This window comes from Ovis aries, chromosome 8 (assembly GCF_016772045.2).
Source record: "Ovis aries strain OAR_USU_Benz2616 breed Rambouillet chromosome 8, ARS-UI_Ramb_v3.0, whole genome shotgun sequence".
Classification (NCBI taxonomy): domain Eukaryota; kingdom Metazoa; phylum Chordata; class Mammalia; order Artiodactyla; family Bovidae; genus Ovis; species Ovis aries.
In genome coordinates, this window is record NC_056061.1 from 34852469 (window position 1) to 34865714 (window position 13246).

At 34.4% G+C, this 13246-nt stretch overlaps 1 non-coding gene across 1 annotated transcript; it reads left to right on the plus strand.

The window, feature by feature from the left end:
- Nucleotides 1-247: 247 nt before the first annotated feature.
- TRNAW-CCA (transfer RNA tryptophan (anticodon CCA)) lies at nt 248-319 on the plus strand. Its single transcript has one exon. It is a non-coding gene; the product is annotated as a tRNA-Trp (tRNA).
- The last annotated feature ends 12927 nt before the right edge of the window (nt 320-13246 follow it).

The following is a 13246-nucleotide window of genomic DNA, read 5'->3' on the forward strand; positions in this document are numbered from 1 at the left end:
TGTCAGGCTGCCATAACAAATTATTATACCATAGATTAGGTGGGTTAAATAACAGAAGTTTATTTCTTACAGTTCTAGAGGCTAATAAGAAAGCCAAGATTTGGAAACCCAAGATTTCCAACCCAAATCTTGGACACCCAAGATCAAGATACAGCAAATAGGTTTCATCTGAGGACTCTTCTCTTGGTTTGTCGGTGGCTACCATCTTGCACTGTATTCACATAATCTCTGCTTTCTGCATGGGGCTTCCCTTGTGGCTCAGAGGTTAAAGCATCTGCCTCCAATGCAGGAAACCCAGGTTCGATCCCTGGGTTGGGAAGTGAAGGAAGTTAACGCGGCCACAATAGGGAAAGTGGAGATGTGCCTGCAAACGGGACTCTCTGCTTGGGCTGAACATGCTTGCAAACAAGATGTTCTGCCAAGGAGACTGGACACAGCCTTGAGTTTAATGGTCCCTTGCAAACAAGGGAACATTCCCTTCCTGTGATAAGGAGGAAGAAAGGGCTCTGGACAGACTCTGCAGTAAGCAGGAATTTCACTCCCTTTTGCTGTACGATAACATTTATGCACATGTGCTATGCTGAGAAGGCTTAGTCATACAGTCTGGAATTCTGCCAAGAGGGCTTTATAAAAATAAACGGCAAGCTTGCTTGCACAGTTCTTTTTTCCTCCAGCCGGAGTCTGCCTCTTGTGTGTGTGTCTTGTCTTTGTATCATTTCACTTGCAATCTCCAACAGGAAGATCCCCTGGAGAAGGAAATGGCAACCCACTGCAGTATTCTTGCCTGGAGAATCCCATGGACAGAGGAGTTTGGTAGGCTACAGTCCACAGGGTCACAAAGAGTCAGACTTGACTGAGTCACTTCACTTTCTACTTTCTGCATTGAGTGAAAAGAAAGAGATGGTTCCATTCTTCTTCCTATGAGATTATATATCTGATTAGAGTTTCTAAGATTACAGTTTCACTTTTAAGACCTCATTTAACCACACTTTAAAAAAAACATTTTCAAGTACAATCCCATTGGGGGTGGTGATTTCAACCTAATTTGAGAGGAAAATCATCCATTTCTTAACATTTAAATTGGGCTTTTACTGTGAATATGTAGTGGAAGATTCAGTCATTGCAACAGTAAGAGTCTATTTTAATACTTCATATCCTTGAAAATGTTTAGTGGTAAGATTTCCTAGCCTGATACAGTTTAATACTTGACCTCTCTTTCCTTTTAGAATGGTTGCCAAATGGTCTATAACCTCCGCTATGACTAATTTTATAGTCACTTTCATAGCAAAGCCATTATCTTGTAGCAGTTTCTGATTGATTTTCCAAGCATATTTCACCTGTGAAACCTGTAAACATTCCAATGCGATATTTGCTTCCAATTTCATTGTAGCATTTTCAAATATGCCATAAAATAGATTGACAAAGATTGAATTTAATATAGAGCTTCAATTTTTGCTTGGGTAATAGATCACAAATAGCAGAAATTATTATTAAAATGATCTGGATTAAAATATTTAACTTGATTCTAACATAATTTACATGTGCAAAACATCAAATATTTTAATGATGATAATAAATGCAAGTTGAAGTGTTACTCTTTTCCTCTGAACTACTACAACTGATATTCACTAGAAATATCAACATGAAATTTTAGCTAACTGTTTCATTAAGAGGGTTTTATTACCACCGCTAGGATAGAAATAAAACTAAGCAATAAAAAGACAGCATGGTAAAAAGATGCAGGAGAGCAAACTGTTTCAAGAGAGTTGGGGGTAAATTAATTTATAGATAAAGATAATTTAAAGATTAAGATAATAAATCTGAGTGTTGATCACGGTAATTAGTTAATCTTTTTTTCATTAAAGATTGACTACATTTCTTGGGTATTAAATAGTCACAACTGAAATATTTAGTAGTATCTATAAATTTAAGGTTTTAATACATTAGAGTTTTTCCTTAACTAAATTTATGATCGTAATTAAGAAGTTATTATTTTTAAGTGCATTATCTTGAATTACAAATATTTTTGACAATATAATTAGTGTTACTTATCTAAGATAAGTGACAGCTGTTTAGTTTTGCCATTTATTATATCAAAATACATTCAGATTCATGAAATATATCCGTTTTTACTTTGCAATTACAACTTAAAACCTTCATGGCAACAAATCAAATTTATATTTTAATGTTAGAAATGGAAACATTTTCACATAACTTGATGTTTTTATACATTAATATTTTTAGTGTTCTTGACTTTCTCTTTTTTATATATACTATTTCTTCTTAATTTGGCTAGTGAATATGACAAGCATAAGTAGAATTTGTTCTGTATTGGAATATTCAAAGAAGCTCAGATAACCTCTTCTTATTAAACTAAATAGAAGGAGTTGGTGATGGACAGGGAGGCCTGGTGTGCTGTGGTCCATGGGGTCACAAAGATTTGGACACGACTGAGCAGCTGAACTGAACTGAACTGAACTGAACTGAAACTGAAGGAAAACATTTCTGCTTACTCTAATCATGTATCTCCAGAAGTTCCCTTTCATTCAAACTGTATAATTTCTTATTTTTACCTTCAATGAAAGGGAATGTGAATTGGAACCTTACTTTTTGTGGTCCACTTTCTAGGTTAAGGGTAGGAGGTGCATCAAGTCTATCTTGAGACATATCCCTAATACTTGGGTCTTTATAGAAACTGCTACAGTTGTTTCAGAATAAGAGAAAAACATAAAGGAGATAAAACTAACTCATATAGGAAGAAGAATTAAAGGTCTAACCCTCATATATGAAGAAGTCAGCAAGCTTTAACAACAAGAATGCAATTGATAAAGAATTATCCCAAATCAAAATCCAACTAGCTGTTTTGTAGATATTGATATATAGATTCAAACTTTATTTGAAAAGGTTGAAGAACAAAGAGTACTTAAACTACCTGATTTCAATATTTATAAAGCCACAGTGTATCAGTATATCTTGGAAGTGACAAAATAGACTTGTAGATCAATAGAATCAAATAAGCAGCCCAGAAATAAAACAGGACAAACATAGTTACTTGAGTTTTTGCAAAGGTGCAAAGGCAATTTAATGGAGAAAGGATAATCTTCCAATAAACGGTAATGGAAAAGTTGGAAATCCATATTCAAAAATGTGAAAATGACATAGAAATGGAGCTCAAAACTTACTTTTTCAAAATATAAGTTCAATGTGTTATGACTAGAGTAAATCATAGATTAAAATAGTTAGGAAATATTCATTATTAACCAACAATTTCTATTTTTTTCTTTTTTCTTCCTAATTATGTATGTGAAGATTTGCCTTATCTATGGGTTTTAAACAAAAAATTTAAATGACTCATTTTTTAATTATATTGTTTTACTAATGTGTAGATTTGTCATTTTACCTTTCAATATATATTAAATCAAATTTACACATTTACCTCTAAATATTTTTCTGATATACTTTGAGTTTTGCTAATTGACACTTTTTTATTTAGTTTTATAGTGTTTCATTTCCATTTTGATAATTCTCATTTATCCATCACTGATTTTAGATTTTTAAAATATTCACTTTTACTTTTAACAAACTTTTTAATATAATTAAAATATTTTACTATTTATTTTCATTGCTTTGCTCAGGTCTGTGATAATTATAGTAATTGTGGTCTCTAAATTTTTTAATATGGAAATATTTTATTTATTTGAAATATGGTCATTTTGGAAAATCATCAAAGTGAAAGTGATCAGGAATCTAAAGTCAATTAAATACAGATTTATGAACTTTCAAGAATTTTCCAAGATATAATAATTTTCTTTATTTTAAATGAAATATAGCTGACATACAATATTTTGTTACTTTTAGGTGTACTATCACATTTTCTGTATTCATTCATCTATCCATGTACATTTAGCTTGTATCCATACCTTGGCTATTGTAAATAATGCTACATACATTAGGTGCACATATCTTTTGGAATTAGTGTTTTTTTTAATCTTCTGGTAAATAAGCAGAAATGAAATTGCTGGATCATATGACAATTTTATTGTAAATATTTTGGAATTTCCATACTATTTTCCTTAGTGGCTGTACCAATTTACATTCCAACTAACAGTATACTGGGGTTCCCTTTTTCCCATGTCCTTACCAGTATTTATTTATTGTTGTCTTTTTGACAATAGCCATTCTATGGGTGTGAGGTGATTTTGTGATTTTTGGTTTATATTTCTCTGATGATTAGTGATGTTGAGCACCTTTTCATGCACTTTTTGCCAGTCTGTACGTCATCTTCAGAAATATGTCTAAGCCATCCGTCCATTTTTTAATTGATTTGCTTTAGTAGTTGAGTTGTATGAATTTTTGTGTATACTCTGGATATTAACTCCTTATTGGGTATATTGCTTGTAAACATATTTTTTATTTAGTTGGCTGCCTTTCTACTTAAAGTCCCTTTAATATTTGTTGTAAGACTATTTTATCGGTGCTGAACTCTTAGATTTTGCTCCTCTAAAAAATATGATCTCTTCTTCAAATCTGATTGATAACCTTGCCAGATAAGAATATTCTTGGTCATAGGTTTTTTCCTTTCTTCCCTTTAAATATATAGTGCCACTCCTTTCTGACCTGTAAGTTTTCTGTTGAAGAGTCATCTAAGAGTTTTCTTGTACATAAGTAGTTGCTTTTTCTGTGTTGCTTTTAAGATTCTCTCTGTAATATCTGCCACTTAAGTTATAATATGCCTGTGTATGAACCTCTTGGGATTCATCTTGTTTGGGACTCTTTGTGGTTCCTAAACCTGGATGGAGCTATTATTTCTTCCAGTAAGGTATCTGCCTCTTTCTCTCTATGCCTCTCTCTCTTCTTTTCCTAGAACATCTATGATGCAAATGTTAGCATACTTGAAGTTGTATCATAGGTTTCTTAAACTATCCTCACATTTAACAACAACAAAAAAAATTCTACTTTCTGTTCAGCTCGGATGATTTTTGCTTCTCTGTCTTCCAGGTCACTGTTATGTTCCTTTGTGTCATGTAATCTACCGTTGATACCTCTGGTGTATTTTTTATTTCAGTTATTGCACTCTTCAGTGCTGTTTGGTTCTTCTTTTTATTTTCTAACTCTTTGTTAAACTTCTCACTGTGTTCATCCATGTTTATCCCAATTTTATTGAGCATCTTTATCATCATTACCTTTAATTAATGGGTAGATTGGGTATTTCTAATTTCTTTAGTTCTCCTTCTGGGTTTGTACTTTGTTTCTTTGCATGAAGCATATTTCTCTTTCATTTTGCCTAATTCTCTATGCTTATTTGTACATATTAGGTAGACTGGTTATGTCACCTGATCTAGAAGAAGTGACCTTGCATAGAAGAAATGCTGTGGAACCCAGCAGCATACTCACCCCTGGTTACTCGAACTATGTGCCTATAGAGGTGACCCCCGTGTGCACTGCATGCACCTTTCTGTGGCATGCTAGCAAGTGTGACATGTCCCTGGTTGGCTACATAACCCTAACTCGGGGGCTGACTGTGGGCCTGCTGAAGGGTGGGGTAGTCTTCCTCCAAGGTTGGCAGCTTTACCTGGTCGTGTTTGGTTGCTCTGAGCCTGCTGGTACATTGGGCAGGCTCCCAGGATGGCTGGCAGTGTGGCCTGAAGGCATGTACCTGTTTTGAGCTGGACCATGGGCAGGGAAACCGCTTATCATCAACAGGCTGGAAGGGGGATCCCAAAATAGCTCTTACCCACACCCACATCATCTAAGTGGACTGAGCTTCTCCAAATTGCAGTCTCCATCTCCAAGTGGAGTCCCAGTTGCCTCCCCCACCTCCAAGAGGCTGTCCAAAAGCAGCAAGTAGATTTCACCTACACTCCTTTCAAACTATTACCTCTACCTTAGTTTTCAGAGCATGTGAGATTTTGTGCACACTCTTTTAAGAGTGGAATCTCTTCACTATAACCCTCTGCTCTCCCAAGTGTAAGCCCCAGTGGTTTTCAAAGCCAGGTGTCCTGGGTGCTCATCTTCTCAATACTGGACCCCCAGGCTGGGAAGTATGATGTGAGGTTCAGAACCCTCTCTCCTTGGGGAAGACCTCTGCAGTTCTGATATTTCTCTTGTTTGAAGGTTGCCAATTCAGGGTGTGGGTTCTGACTATACCATGTCTCTGCCCCTCTTACCTATCTCTTTGTGCCTGCTTGTTTATATTTGGTTAGGGAAAACCTATTATGCCATTCTTAAGGTCATTCTCTTAAATAGTTGCTCTGTAAATAATTGTAATTTCATGTGCCCATAAGAGGAGGTGAGTTCAGGGTCTTGTATTCCACCATTCTGGCCAAAACAAACATGTTGATATGTTGTTGAAATTGCCTTACCTTTTGATTTGTTTATATATACTTAGTATATTTTGATAGAGGCATAATAAATGTTTTAATTACAATTGTGGACTTATCAACTCACCCATAAGATTTGGTTAAATTTTTCCAGTTTTAATGAGATATAATTGACATAACTTCACTAATCATCAAGGAAATGCAAAATGAAAATCATAATGAGATTTCACCTCATTCCTGTTAAAATAGTTATTATCAAAAACGAGAGACAACAGGTGTTAGTGAAGGTGGGGAGAGAGGGGAATCCCTGTACACTTATTGTGGGTATGTAAATTGATACCATCATTATGGAAAAAAATGTGGAGTTTCCTGAAAAATTAAAAATAGATGATCCAGTAATCTACCTTCTGGGTATTTATCAGAAGAAACTGAAATCACTACCTCAAAAATACATCTGTGCCCCCCCACATTCATTGCAGCATTAATTACAATAGCCAACACAAGGAAACAATCAAAGTAAATGACCATTAAAGGATAAGTGGATAAAGAAAATGTGACGTCTATTTCCCTGATGATTAGTGACATTAACCACATTTTCATGTATCTGTTTCTCTCTTTTAAATGACAACATATAGTATTGCATATTTACTCTTTCACATGGAAAAATATTTGTAGCAAAAGTTTTTGTAAGATTGGTAATGAAAGATTATAGGAATTAGTGTGAAGTAAAGTCTTTCCAGTTGGTGAAATTATGTACTGTCGTGTTCTAAACAGAAAGGATGCTATCACATAATGAAGATTTCAGGAGATTTTTATGTTGTGGTAATTTCTATATGAGATCTAGATGTCAGACTTCTTTGTTCACAACATGTGAACAAACCTGCTACCAATTCCTTCACACTCACAAGAAGAAAGTAGATCAGAATAGCCACAGGAAACACTCCCATTTATGGGAATGAGAGCAATTCTGAAATCCTCCTTCTGGGAGAATACTGTGAAGGCTGCCAACCGGTGGAAGAAGAAAGTTCCTCGATTATACTCAACTTTTGCTTTCTGTATTATACTTTTTTCATGTGTCTCCATGACTCCCTTTGGAGACTATTTTATTATTATTATTACCTTTCTAAAACTCATCAGCTTACAATGCGGGAAACCCGAGTTCGATCCCTGGGTTGGGAAGATCCCTCAGAGAAGGAAATAGCAACCCATTCCAGTGCTCTTGCCTGGAAAATCCCATGGACTGAGGAGCCGCTCCTCAGTCCATGGGGTCACAAAGAGTGGGACACAACTGAGTGACTTCACTTTTCTATTCCAAAACTCAAGATAAAGTGTACATTGGATACATATGTTACTTAAGTGGTTTGCATGTTTTTAAGATGCTTCTTCCTAAAGGAGATTGAATGCACACAATCACAACTAGCTTGTGGTTTCTTGGAAGTACAACTCTAACACAAACATTTTATAATTTGTATCTGTTTGATCCCTACATTGAAGGTTTTCCAGGAATCATACTCACCTTCATTTTTACTTCTCAGTTTGTGCACAGGCTATATTTTCCTTTTTTTCTTTTTTCTGTAGTTTTATTCTTTTTCATTTTAAACAGGACCACCTTAAAGCTGTTGTGATTCCTTGGGAAAGGCTTGATCAGGTCTTTGTCTTGTGAAATATTTTGTTCATTTATAAAACTTAACAGGACTTCCCTGGTGGCTCAGACGGTAAAGTGTCTGCCTATAATGCGGGAGACCTGAATTTGATCCCTGGGTCAGAAAGATCCCCTGGAGAAGGAAATGGCAACCCACCCGAGTACTCTTGCCTGGAAAATCCCGTGGACGGAGGAGCGTGGTATGGTAACAGTCCATGGGGTTGCAAAGAGTCAGACACAACTGAGCAACTTCACTTTCACTTTCTTTCATAAGACTTAAAAGATATCACACTGTAAGTCTGTTATTAGCTCTGATTTAACTTTGTCATGAATGGATGTGAGAGTTGGACTGTGAAGAAGGCTGAGCGCCGAAGAATTGATGCTTTTGAACTGTGGTGTTGGAGAAGACTCTTGAGAGTCCCTTGGACTGCAAGGAGGTTCAACCAGTCCATTCTGAAGGAGATCAACCTGGGATTTCTTTGGAAGGAATGATGCTAAAACTGAAACTCCAGTACTTTGGCCACCTCATGAGAAGTGTTGACTGGTTGGAAAAGACTTTGACGCTGGGAGGGATTGGGGGCAGGAGAAGAAGGGGACGACAGAGGATGAGATGGCTGGATGGCATCACTGACTCGATGGACATGAGTCTGAGTGAACTCCAGGAGTTGGTGATGGACAGGGAGGCCTGGCGTACTGCAATTCATGGGGGTCGCAAGAGTCGGACACGATTGAGAGACTGAACTGAACTTTGTTTAAACTTTTCCTAGAGGATTATTTCTTCTCAAAGATTTTCTCTCTCTCTTTTTTGATTGGGGTGGGCTTAGGGATCTCAAGTCAACTGGCTTTTACAACTTTGAAAAGCCTTAGATTGCTATAAATTTCTTATTTCGTTTCTTCTTTGAAAGTTAATAGTTGTTTCCTTGACTTATTTTTATTTCTCTAACTCCTTTCCTGATATAGTCAATAATAAAAATATGCTTATATTTATATATATTTTATATATGTTTATTTCAGTTTTCTGAACTCTTTTGTTATAGAAACAGCTTCAGAAAGGAAAATTTCAGACATCCAAAATATTCTGAAGTAACTGTTTAATTAAATATTTTGCCACTGATTGCCATTTTTCCAGCTTCCAGAATGTTTCTTCATCGTCTATTCTCTTAAAGCATAATTTTCCTAATGATAGCTCTTAATTCTTAAAAAGTTACTTTATTCAAATATTTAATTTTTCTTTGTAAGAAAACAATGTGTAATATACATTTTTAAAATGTATTTAATAATAGCTGAATTTAGAGTTGGTACATTACACAGAAATACTTAGTTATGAAAATTTTGGTAACTTAAAATAACCTCTCCCATACAACATCAGATACCATTTATCCTTGTTTTCACCAGAATGGAATAAATTAAGAGAATCTATATAATGGTTGACCATTTATAGCTATAAGAGTACAAAAGATAATTGAAGAAATTTCTAATTAATGGTCAGAGAAGAAATCCAGGTTAAAGGAAGAACAGTGATAAAATTCCTTGGTAACTTTAAAAAAATAAATTTATTTATTTATTTATAGCTGAACTGGAGCCTCACTGCTACACGGACATCTCTGTAGTTGCGGCGAGCAGGTGCTACTCTCTGTGGTTCACAGCCTTCTCATTGCATAGCTTCTCTTGTTTCAGAGTACAGCTCTAAGGCATGTGGGTTCAGCAGTTGCAGCTCCCAGGCAGTAGAGCACAGGTTCAACAGTTGTGGCGCTCTGGTTTATCTGCTCTGCAGCACATGTAATCTTCCCAGACCAGGGATTGAACCAATGTCTCCTGAATTGACAGATGGATTCTTTACCACTGAGCCACCAGGGAAGCCCTGATTCTTTATCACTGAGCCACAAGGGACACCCTCTTGGTCACTTTTAATCTTTGTAATTATGTTTGGGAGATAAAATGAGGACTCCTATGTTTGACAACAAAGAGTTACACAATCTGAGGTCAAGTAGAAAGCTTCAGGTTCTGAAAGGTTAAGAGGCAAGATTCACAAGGATGTCAGAAAGAGAACCAGGGCAGGGATTCAGGTAAGTAGAATTTATGTAAGGCCCTAATTAATGAAGATGAAAGGCCATTCTCTGTGTTTGCGTGCTCAGTCGCATCTGACTCTTTGAGACCCCATGGACTGTAGCCCACCAGGCTCCTCTGTCCATGGAATTCACCAGCAAGAATACTGGAATTGATTAAGAGCTAACACCTTGGGAAGGTTACTAAGAGTTATGATATGAAATCAAATTACAAATACATATATTATACTAAAAGCCTCTACTCTGGTAGGTAATGGTAGTCTGATATTATCAAATTGTAATATGTTTAAACAATGACACCTTTAGTACATGAGCACAATGAGATACTTTCATATTATAAACCCCTCTAGTCTCATTGTAAAGCCGGGTGCTGTTTCACGACTGGGAAACACACGAAGTAGAACATTTATTGCTATTATGCCAAATAAATGAAGTGAAACAACAAAAGGCCTTTGAATGAACTGTATTTTATGGCTAAAGCACACAGAAGATTAAATGAAAAATCAACTTGAAATTCGTCCATCCACTTTACTTATTCACTGGTATGTGCATGTGTAAGAGCACAGTCCATTGAGAACAGAAATCCTAGGCTCTGGTGCTCCATTATTGTGGTTGAGTTATGAAAGAGCCTAAGTCAAAAAAATAGGAAATTAAGTGTGTCATATAATATCTGAATTATGTAATTAAAGACTGAGAAGAAAAAGTATAAAAACTCTTTATTTTCCAACTCCATGTGGATATTTAATGAAGTAAAGGAGTTTAAATTTCATAGCAGAAATGTGCTCATATCTAAGTATATATCACAAATGACATACTTTAAAATATTCATTTAAAACCAAATATTTAAACTTAAGTTTCCAAACTATTAAAAATGTCATTTTGGAGGGACAAAGTATAGATTTGCTTTTCTTATGTCTTGACAAATGTTTTCTGTCCTGTTTCCTCTATTCATGTTCGATGTTATTTTCATTAGCTTTATTAGCCTAAAAGACTCATGTTCCTATAAAATAAATTTTTTGGTATGGGAATATTAATTTGTGTGGAACTCTCACAATGTTGGCTTTCAAAATAGTAGCATATATTGTCATAAGCTGTTGCAGGAAATCAATAATCATACATATTTAAAATCAGTATGATGTTGAAATGGGTTACAATGATATGTTATTGATCTCTTCTTAAACATATTGTAACAACCATAAATCAGTTTTATGAGGCCATAACATTAGCTATATATGAGACCAGTAGCATTACTCATTTAATAACTCTGTTTATTAGTTCTTAATCCTTTTCTTTTGAAATAATAAAACTAGAGAAGAAGTTGCTAGTGCTACTATAGTGTAAACATCTGTGTCTTTCAGTACTGCTAGGGTTTGCTTTCTCTTTAAGTGTGTTAATTTTTTTTTTTTTAATTGAGCCACTAGCCTTCAAAATGCACTAGAATTTGAAAGAAGGCTGGGGAGGGGATTGGCAAGGAGAGAAAGGGGAGCGAGAAAGAGACAAGCAGACAGAAAGAGAGAGAAAGAAAGGAGAAGAAAAAGGAGATGGAATGGGGAAGAATACTTTGAATTTAGCTCTTATTTCAGTTAACATTGTTATGATCAATCTGATATTTTTTCAATAGTTTTATTTAAACATATTTATCATATTTTACTTGAAAAGTACTGTTTTCCAAAGCAGCATAGTTAAAATAGGCTTTTGTTCACATAGTAGGCTTAAAAAATAGAAGGTAAAATTTATTGTATAAAAAATAATTATAGCACTAAATAATTTAAATCAATATATCATTGAGGATATAACAACAGAAAATATTTTAAATATAAATAAAGTAATAAAATTATGCTTAATTTTATCACAAACCAACATATGTAGATCATTTATAATTTTTTAAAATTGTTTTCTAGAATCCTAAATTCAAATAAAATGTCACATAAAACCCAACATAAAATAGATGGTCTCTAGTATCCCACTCCTGACAAGCCATCCTTTGGGATTTTCTTGTAGCTCAGTCAGTAAAGAATCTACACACAAGGTAGGAGACCTGGATTCAGTTCCGAGGTCTGGAAGATCCCCTTGAGAAGGCAATACCAACTCACTCCAGTATTCTTGCCTTCACTTCTTCAGCTCTCCCAGTTCCCATCATTTGCAGAGACTCCTTGGATCACTTCAGAGCTCTGCAAACAAATGTTAATGCTTGCCTAAATAATACTCAGTGTTTGCCACATCTCTCATTTTCTTCTTAAGAAAATATATTTTTAAATGAGTATAAGTTTTAAATAATTATAATATAATAAGATATTATTATTAGAAATGTTTTTATAAAAACAAAAATATTATTGATATCATCTTTATAAAAACCATGATATAAATGTGTTTACAATAGGACTTCTCTTTTCCAAAAGAACGGATCTGAATATAAAATATATTGGAGTAGAGAAAAATGTTAATCATAGTTTCTTCAGTGCTGTGTAATTTTGAAATGAGTTTTACTTTATTTTGAAATTGTGTATTTTTCTCAATAATTTAACATATATAACAAATATAATAATATCAGAAAAAGATTAAACTGAGATCACTACCAAAAATCAATGAAAAAAATATAGTGTAAATTTTGTTTAAATTGTCTTTAAATTAACCCTTTCCTAATAAAATCACTGCTGGAATTATGAAATAATTGAAGGAAACAGTATAGATTTTTCTCTTAAATCCATATAAAATCAGTGCTCTTAAAAACACTTTTAAATTATTGTGTAATAAATAATTTGGGAAGTACTACATAGTATCCTTTAACTTTAGGTGCATAATTAATTATATTAAACTCTTAAAAGCTGAAAAATAAAGGTCTTTAACTTTGTTTAATCAACCATCTTCCGAAGTCATTTCACTTAACACCCCATTATGATGGAGGATGAAAATAAAAGGGAATTCCCTCAAGTTACAGAGGGACATTCAAGAGGATGAAATGGTCACTATATGTATTTTTTCTTTCCTTTTTTCATACATGCACATTTTCATGAATGTTTGATTATATACTGATATCCTAAGGAACTTTGCTCCTGGCAACTCTTTTTTAGGGAAAGAAAATCTGTGCATACTTATAACAGACTCCACAGTCTATATTTTGCTGGAAAAATGTCTTTTTAGTCAGTTTTATTTAAAGTAAATATTAAGATTGCAATGTCTTTCATCTTCAAAACAAATGTCCTGAAAAAAATAGGATT